The following is a 9,419-nucleotide window of genomic DNA, read 5'->3' as shown; positions in this document are numbered from 1 at the left end:
GGAAATGGGTTCGAGTCAAGAACACATGTGATATCCAGTGGAATTGTGCATTGGCTATGGGAGAGGGAAAGGTGGTGGGAGGGGGGGTGGGGAGGAAAAGAAAATGATCTTTGTTTTCAGTGAATAATGTTTGGAAATTACTAAATAAAATAATGTTTAAAATTAAAAAAAAAAAGAACACCATACATGTCAGGTCACTGAGCCTGGGCCTGGCTAGAGCCTCCTCTTTGCTCCCTCATCTCCTTTGTCCCTGAATTTATCACCAGTGCCGCACATGAGTCTTCTGCCCCTTGTCCTCTGGCTTCTTGTGTGTCTCCAGCCTCTGCCAGCTGCCTTGTCTCTGGGGCCTCCTTCTTCTTTCCTGCTGACACTGGGCAAAAGCCCTGCCCTTACTCCTTCTCTAGCCCCTGAGGCCCCCCAGCTACCAGGGCTACTACAGGAAACATTGGATTGAGGTCCTGGACAACCAAGGTAAGTTTGACTCTGGACAGGGTCAGAAAGCAGAAGAGGGAAAGAGAATGAGAGACAGAGAGAGAGACAGAGACAGAGACAGAGAGACAGAGGCAGAGACAGACAGAGACAGAGAGAAAAAGAAAGACACAGAAACAGAGAGAGAGAGAGACAGACAGACAGACAGAGACAGAGACAGAGACAGAGAAAGAGAGTGAGAGAGACAGAGACAGAGACAGAGAAGAGAGACAGACAGAGACAGAGACAGAGACAGAGACAGAGACAGAGACAGAGACAGAGACAGAGAGAACAAACTGAGGCCTTGGAGGAGGCCCTTCCTGCCAGCTAGCTCTGGAGGCTGCCCAGCCATAGGCAGGGGGCTGAGTGTGTGGGTCCCAGGGGTTGCTGCCTTCTGCCTTAAACCCAGGTTGGTGGTCTGAAGCTCCAGAGGTGGCTGCTTCAAATCCAGCTGTGAATCTCCTTGTGAAGAGGAGCTGACATGAGGGAGGAGGCAGTCACAGGGGGACAGAGCTGATGGCAGCAGCAGAGGAGGCAAGGCCCGGTGCTCCAAGAGAGTGGGCCTTGGCAGGGCTGGGGGCAGATGGGGGCAGCAGACTGCCCAGGACCCACGGGCTGTAGAGTCAAACCCAGTCATGGACAGAAGACATCAGCTTTATGGCAATTAGGGGCAGCTAGCCATGTGGGTCACTAACTGTGAGCCCCATCTGGAAGAGGAACAAGTCCAACAACAGCCTGGCAAAGGGCTGATAACCAGGCTGGTGCGCCATGCTGCTGCTCAACACAGGGCAGCTTGTCCTTCTTTAAGGAGTTGGAACCAAAATGGGGGAGAAGGTGCACAGACCCACCTCATCTCTACCAAAGGACCTTCCAAAAATCTATAAGCCCTCAGAAATTGTTCTGGAGCAGCAAAACCCTCAAAAAGATTCAGTGGAATAATTGTTTTGTCCAAAAGAACTTGGAAAGCCACCATCAAAGACCTAGTATGCCAGGGAGAAAGTGCATGCCAAAGCTGGCTCTACTTGTCCCAACTGGCCTTGGGCACAGCTAAATCAGCAGCAAAGACCTCTGCAGCTCTCAGTCATAGATGGTAAGGGACATGGTGGGAGAGGACAACTGCTCAGGAGATTACAGGGGTCCCTTTGCTGGCTCTGGGTACAAGACTCTTGTTGCCTTGCCATATGCAGAACCAAGTCCCAGTCCAGGGCTGTGGTCTCAGGGTGAGTAGGATCAGCAGCACACACCAATGCTTGAGGCCACAGAGAAGCAGGGGACCCTGGTCACAGGTCCAGGGCAGAAAAGAGTTTTATGGTTCCTCACAGAGCAGAGCACAGGCCAGAAGAGTATTAAACTCACTTCTCCTTATATCATACCACCTTGGAACAACTGAGAACTTAAAGATCCTCAGAGCTAGCTCTGAAGTCAGCTACACAGGGAGCTTAAGTTTAAAACAGTGCTCCCTTCATTAAAGGTACAGAACCCAATGTTAAGTATTTGTTTTTATTAAAAGAAGAGAAAAGGGCTGGAAGATGGACAAACAACCAAAAAAGAAAATACAACATAGTAAATTATTTTGGTGACACGGAAGACAAAAACTCAGAAGAAAACAACAGTCATTTCATGCATCTGAAGCCTCCATGAAAAATCTGATTGCTCTCCAGCACAAAAATTATTAATGGAGGAGCTCAAAAAGCATTTAGAAATCAAATAAGAAAGGTGGAAGAAAAATTGATAAAAGAAATGAGTGATACAGGAAAATCCTGAAAAAGAAGTCTAAAGCTTAGCAAAGGAGGAACACATTTTAGTAAAGAAATTAATACCTCAAAAAACAGCATAGGACAATTGATAAAAGAGGAGCAAAAATTCAATGAAGAAAAGAACTTTTTAAAAAAGGAGAATTGGTCAAATGGTATAGAAAAATGCTCTGAAGAGAGGTCTTTTTACCAGATAGAATTTGCTTTATGAAAAAACAAGAACAAAAATCTACTGAGAAAAAGAATTCTTTACAAAGTAGAATTGGTCAAATGGAAAAGGAAGTAAAAACCTCAGTCATGAAAATCATGCCTTAAAAAAATTAGAACTGGGCAAGTGTAAGAAAATGTGAAAAATCAAGAAACAGTGAAAGTAAAAAAGAAAAAAATTAAAAGAATAAAATATTTCATTGAAAAAATGACTGACCTAAAAAATAAAGTCAGGAGAGTCCTTTTTAGAATTATTTGATTAATTGGAATGCAGGATTAAAAAATAGAGCTTATATATTATCTTTCAATAAATTATTAAGATAAACTTCACTGATATTCTCGACATTTAAATAAACTGATGCCCCATTTAAAAATTTTTCTATTTTTACGTATCTCATTTTCTTTCCCTTCCCCTTTTCCCCCCTTCCAACTGCAATAAACATGTATATAGAGTTATACAGATGTTATCACATATCTATTTCAATATTATTCATTTTTTGCAATAGATCACCCTTTTAAAACCAAACCCCACAATCATATATCTACATAAATGAATAATTGGTCATTTATTTTTCTTCTGTGTTTCTACTCCCACAATTCTTTCTCTTGATGTGGATAGCATTTTTTTCCCCTCACAAATCTCTTGGGATTATTGTGTATTAGCAAAGTCCATTAATTGGATTGTTCCACAATGTTTTACTTTCTGTGTACAATGTTCTCTTGGTTCTGCTCATTTCACTTTGCATCAGTTCCTGGAGACTCTTCCAGTTCGAATAGAAATCTTCCAGTTCACCATTCCTAACAGCCCAGTAGTATTCCATCACTATCATATACCACAATCTGTTCATCCAATCCCCGATCGAGGGACGCACCCTAATTTTTCCAATTTTTTTTGCTACCACAAAGGGGGAGGCAATGAATATTTTTGTACAAACATTTTTCATTATTATCTCTTTAAGGCACAAACCTAGTAGTGGTATTGCTGGATCAAAGAGTATGCATTCTTTTAAAGTCCTTTTGGTATAATTTCAAAGTGCCTTCCAGAATGGTTAGATCTATTCACAACTCCAACAGGAATGCATTAGTGTCCCAATTTAGCAGTTTCTATATTAAAAGATTGAAGGGCTTGGAATATGATATTCTAGAGGGCAAAGGAGCTAGGGCTTCAGAAAAGAATCACTTATGGAGCAAAACCGAGCATAATCCTTCAGAGGAAAAAAATGCATATTTAATGAAATATAGTGCTTTCAAACATTCCTGGTGAAAAGGACAGAGCTAAATAGAAAATTTGACTCTCAAATACAAGACTCAAGAGAAGTACAAAGGTAAACAGGAAAGAAAAATCAAATGACAAAAAACCCCCAATAAGTCTAAACTGTTTATGTACCTATATAGGAAGATGATCTTGTAATGCTTAAGAACTTTTCATCATTAGGACAATTAGAAGGAGTATACATATACAGAAGTCAAGGGCATGAGTTGAAAATGTGGTCATATAAAAATAAAATTAGGGCATGAGAAAGAGAAATGCATTTTGAGAAGGCAGAAGAGAAAAATAGAATAGGATAAATTATCCCACATAAAAGCAACATGAAAGAGTTTTTATAGTGAAGGAGAATATGGGAAAGGTAAAGAAGGAATCGTGAACCCTACTCTCATCAGTATTTGCTCAATGAGGGAAGAATATAGAAAAAAATATAGAAAAAAAGGATATAGAAATCTGTCTGACCAACAGGAAAGTAGGAGGGGAAAGAAATAAAAGAAATGGGGTGGAGATGATAGAAAGCAAATTGTGAAAGTGGAGGTCAGAAACTAAATGGGGAAGATAGGATGGAAAGTAATAGCCATGGTTCAGACTTTAAAATCTCTAATTTCTTATTTCTTAAATACATACTCAAATGAGTTGGTTGCATAAGAATACGAGTAATTCCCCAACTGAAAAATAGGCAAAGCATAGGAACATGCAGTTCTCGGACAAAGTAATCAACTAATTAGGGTATAGAACCTTATCTTGCACTATGTAAAGATAATCTTAGGATTGTGACTTAAAGATCTAGAGTTAATTGGTCACCGGGGAAAATCCCAAATAAATACTCAAGTCAGTCTGGAAATTTATGGTAATTTAATTAATATAGAGGGAGGGAATTTAAGGAGAAGGAGGGAAGAGGATATAGGATTCTCCTGCCTGGCCTATGCCAGGGGGAGTTTTTAAATCCCTGTCTCCAAGTCTCTGAAGAAGATTAGAGGCTTCTAAGGGGATAAAGTTGGAAAAGTAAAGGAGGGAAATTCAGCCAAAACTCACCACCGAACCATACAATAGCTTGTACCCATGCTAAGATGCCAAAAGGCCAGCACGCTGCTCTCAGCTAACTCTCCACTGCCAATCAGGGAAAGAGAGTGATCTGAGAGATGAAAAATCCCAAATATATAGACCTTTCACCCTTGTATCTCCTCATCTAAATTTTCACATCTATCAATCACATCAAAGACTTTCTCCAGGACTGCCCATACTTTTAGTTTTCATCTTCTTTGATCATACTTTTGAGTTACTTAACACTTCTTTGTTAAGTTCACCTTTTGTTAGTTACTTGACCTTTTTGTGATTAATTTAACCTCTATAGTTACTTAATATCTTTTTGTATTAAGACCTAAAAATAGACTTAGCTTAAAGTTCTAGCTTCACTATAAGGTGAGAACTAAGTAACTTCATTGTTCAATCAGGAGATTACAAGTTTATCTTCCCCTAAAGTATGTCTAAGTAGGGTGGAGTAATTTTAAAGTTCACAACTATAGAGAAATAAAAGGAGAATAGGAAGGGAGGTGGTGGGAAGGGGAGTAAAATAAGGGAGGGGGAAGAGAGGAGTGATTATTAGCAAAACACTGGTGTGGAGGGAAACAGTGAAAGTAGAAAGTGCAAGGTTAAAAGTGGTAATCAGAATAGAGGGGAAATACATAGATGGTAATCATAACTGTGAATATGAATGGGATGAACTCACCCATAAAATGGAAGTGGATAGCAGAGTGGGTTAAAAACCAGAATCCTACCATATGTTGTTCATTAATTAATTAATTAGCTTAATTGATTAATTTAGAATATTTTTCCATGGTTACATGATTCATGTTCTTTCTCTCCCCTTCTCCCTTCCCTCTCCCATTGCCATCGAGAACTACACTGGATTTTACATGTGTCACTGATCAAGACCTATTTCTATATGATTAATATTTTCAATAGAGTGATTGTTTAGAGTTTACATCCCCAATCATATCCCCATTGAACCCTGTGAGCAAGCAAATGCTTTTCTTCTGTGTTTCTGCTCCCACAGTTCTTTCTCTGGATGTGGATCCATATGTTTTTTACAAGAAACACACATGAGATAGGTAGACACACCTGCGGAGTAAAGGTAAGTGGCTATAGCAGAATCTATTAGGCTTTAGCTAAGGAAAAAAGAGCAGAAGCAACAATGGTGAACTTCAACAAAACTAAAGCAAAAATAGATTTGGTTAAAAGAGATAAGGAAGGTAATTACATTTTGATAAAAGACAGTATAAACAATGAAGAAAAAATAATAACAAAATTCATCTGTAAGAACAAAAGATCAAGAAAATCAAGATAACTAATGAAAAATGTGATGAATGGTGGCCTAGCAGTACTAGATTTTAGACTGTACTATAAAGCAGTGGTCATCAAAACAATATGATATTGGTTAAGAGACAGAAGGGTGAATCAATGGAATAGCCTAGGGCTAAATGACCTAAGCAATGTAGTGTTTGATAAACCCAAAGATCTCAGTTTTGGGGATAAGAACTCACTATTTACAAAAACTGCTGGGAAAATTGGAAAAGAATATGGCAAAAATTAGGTTTAGATCAATACCTCACACCTTATATCAAGATAAGTTCAAAATGGGTATATAACTTAAATATAAAGAGTGATATTATGAGATGAGTAAATTAGGGTAACATGGAACAGTCTACCTATTAGATCTATGGAGAAGGGAAGAATTTAGACTAAAAAAGAGATACAGAACATTACAAGAGTGTACAATGAATAATTTTGATTATATTAAATTAAAAATGTTTTGTGCAAACAAAACCAATGCAACCAAAATAAGAAGGAAAGTAATAAACTAGGGAAAATGTTTTATGATACATTTCTCTGACAAAAGTCTTATTTCTCAAATATATAAAGAATGAAGTCAAATGTATAGGAAATCAAATCACTCCCCAGTTGACAAATAGTCAAGGAACATGAATAGACAGTTTTCAGATCAAGAAATCAAAACTATCAATAACCATATAAAAATGTTAAAAATCCCTCCTGTTTAGAGAAGTGCAAATCAAAACAACACTAACTAACCCTAACCCTGCTTTAGACTAGGCTGGAGCAAATATCTACTCTCTCTGATTTCCTTACTTTCACTCTTTCTCCTTTTGTAAATAAACTACCATAAAAAGCCATTCTGACTCGAGTAATAATTTCTGGTGACTACACTCTTATAAGCTTAGTCCAACCCTTTAATATTTTGCCCCTTACAGCACGGGTCAATATCTCATACCATATACCAACATGGAGTTGAAATGGACATTTGATCTAAAAATAGTGCTTGCTTAAGCAGCATATATACTAAAATTGACCTAGAAATAAAGGGTGACAGCATAAAAAAATGTGAAGAAAATCTAAAACTTCACCTGTTAGATGTATGAATGAGAGATGACTTTATAACCAAGTAAGATATAGAAAATATATATGAAAAATGAAATAGATGTATGGGCAAAAGTCCTATCTTTGGAGGCAGCTGGGTAGCCCAGTGGACTGAGAGCCAGACCTAGAGCCGGGAGGTCCTAGACTTAGACACTTCCCAGCTGTGTGATCCTGGGCAAGTCACTTGATCCCCATTGCCTAGCCCTTACCACTTTTCTGCCTTGGAGCCAATACACAGTATTCATTCCATGATGGAAGGTAAAGGTTTAAAAAAAAAAAAGCCCTATCTTCCTATTCTAGCTCCCCAGGTCACAAGGTACCTGGGCTACTACAGACAATTCTGGATTAATATCTTTGCCATCCAAGTGAGGGTTGGCTGTGGAAAGAGTTTAAAAGGTGGGGAGAGACAGGGAGAGACAACAAGCTGAGACCTTGATAGCCAGGCCTGGAGGCTGCCCAGACAAAGAGCAGTGAGCCAAGGGTACAGGGCCCTGGGGCATCCTGCTTGCTGACTCAAGCCTTGGCTGGTGGCCTGAAGCTCCAGAGGTGACTGGTTCAAATCCAGATGTGACTCTCTTTATGAAGAGGCATTAGGATGAGCACCACAATGAGGAAGAGAGCCTGGCTGCAGAGGGAGGTGCAAGGCCTGGCCCCAGAGCAACAGGAAAATGGGGCCTTGGCAAGACTTCTGGGTAATGGGGGTAGCAGATTTCCCAGGGATGTTTGGCTGTAGAGCTTAGCCTTGTCATGGGTAGATGGTGGCTGTTTGAGGCAGCCAGGGGCAGTTACCTGTGTGGGCTCTTCACACTGAGTCCTGCATCTGGAAAGGAGACAAATCCAAAGCCAAGTGGCAAGGGGCTGAGCTGCACGCTGGTGCACAACAGAGTACTCACAGTACTCCCACTTCTGCAGAGGAGTGGCCTTCCATACCTCTGGCTTTAATGATACTGAAAGCCTAAAGCACTGTCTCAGCTTCATCTCTAGTCCACTTGGGTCCTATCTGCTGGGGGTGAGGCAGGGGGGTTGTCAGGCTGGTCTGGGTGGGAAGTGAAGACTGGTTGCAGCCCCATGTGGCTGGAGCCTCTGTTGGGATGGTTGAGGCCCAAAGGGCCTGTGGAGGGCTTGGTGGGTGTTGGGGACCCTCAGAGGGGGCCCCTGGAAATGGCTCTTGTGCCCAGGGTCAGGGCTGGCAGCTGGGCCCTGGGGAAGCTTCCCCAATCCACTGGTAATGACTCAGGAAGGTAGCTGCCCTAGGTGTGGTGGCAGCTTGGAAAGGTGCTCATTAAGATTACATTTGTAGGCCAGGGGGTATAGCTCAGGGGTAGAGCATTTGACTGCAGATCAAGAGGTCCCTGGTTCAAATCCGGGTGCCCCCTACCAACTGCCTCACCTTTTAGGCCTGCCACATGTTCCTCTTCCTCCTGACCTCCCAAGTGTCTGCCACAACCCAGCCTCTGCCAGCCTCAGCCTCTTTCCCTCCTGTGGCTGGCAAACTCTAAGCATGTTGGGTCCAGGCCAAGCACCTCCCTAACCTCAGGCTGGCCCCACATTCCTGAAGATGACCCCAGCTTGCCTGTCTATGTCCTGGATGAGGCAGGCTTCTTGCTCTTTGGGGATGTAAGAGCCTCAGGGACAACAGAGTCTGGTTGGGTCCAGCAGCCTCCCATTGACTGCCTCTTTCCTTTCTCCCCAATTCTCTTCTGGGACCTGCAGATACCTAAAGAGTTTGTCAGCGCCAAACTCCTGACCAGGCACACACTTCAGCAGGTGCCCTCCCTGGGGATCAGGGCCATTGGGTCATCACAATTGCATAGAAAACCACACATGTCAGGTTCCTGGTTCAGGCCTTCCCAGAGCCTCCTCTTTGCTCCCTCATCTCCTTTGTCCCTGCCTTTACCACCAGAGCGCTTGTGTCTGCACGTGTGTCTTCTGCCCCTTGTCCTCTGGCTTCTTGTGTGCCTCCAGCCTCTGCCAGCTGCCTTGTCTCTGGGCCTCCTCCTTCTCCTCCTGCTGACACTCCCCTCAGGTGTATGGGCAAAAGCCCTGCCCTTCCTCCTGCTCTAGCCCCTGAGGCCACTGGGCTACCAGGGCTACTAGAGGCATTATTATGCTGATGTCCTTGGCATGGCATCCTGGTTAGGGCTGGCTATGGGAAGTGTCAAAGAGCAGGAGAGAGAGAGAGAGAGAGAGAGAGAGAGAGAGAGAGAGAGAGAGAGAGAGAGAGAGAGAGAGAGAGAGAGAGAGAGAGAGAGAGAGAGAGAGAGAGAGAGAGAGAGACCTGGAGGCTG

The 9,419-nt window shown here is 42.1% G+C and overlaps 1 non-coding gene across 1 annotated transcript; it reads left to right on the top strand.

Moving 5' to 3' along the window:
- Positions 1 to 8,435: 8,435 nt before the first annotated feature.
- On the top strand, positions 8,436 to 8,507 carry TRNAC-GCA (transfer RNA cysteine (anticodon GCA)). The gene has a single exon. It is a non-coding gene; the product is annotated as a tRNA-Cys (tRNA).
- The last annotated feature ends 912 nt before the right edge of the window (positions 8,508 to 9,419 follow it).

This window comes from Monodelphis domestica, chromosome 5 (assembly GCF_027887165.1).
Source record: "Monodelphis domestica isolate mMonDom1 chromosome 5, mMonDom1.pri, whole genome shotgun sequence".
NCBI lineage: Eukaryota > Metazoa > Chordata > Mammalia > Didelphimorphia > Didelphidae > Monodelphis > Monodelphis domestica.
Note: the sequence above shows the minus strand (reverse complement) of the source record. Positions and strands in the feature narration are given on the sequence as shown.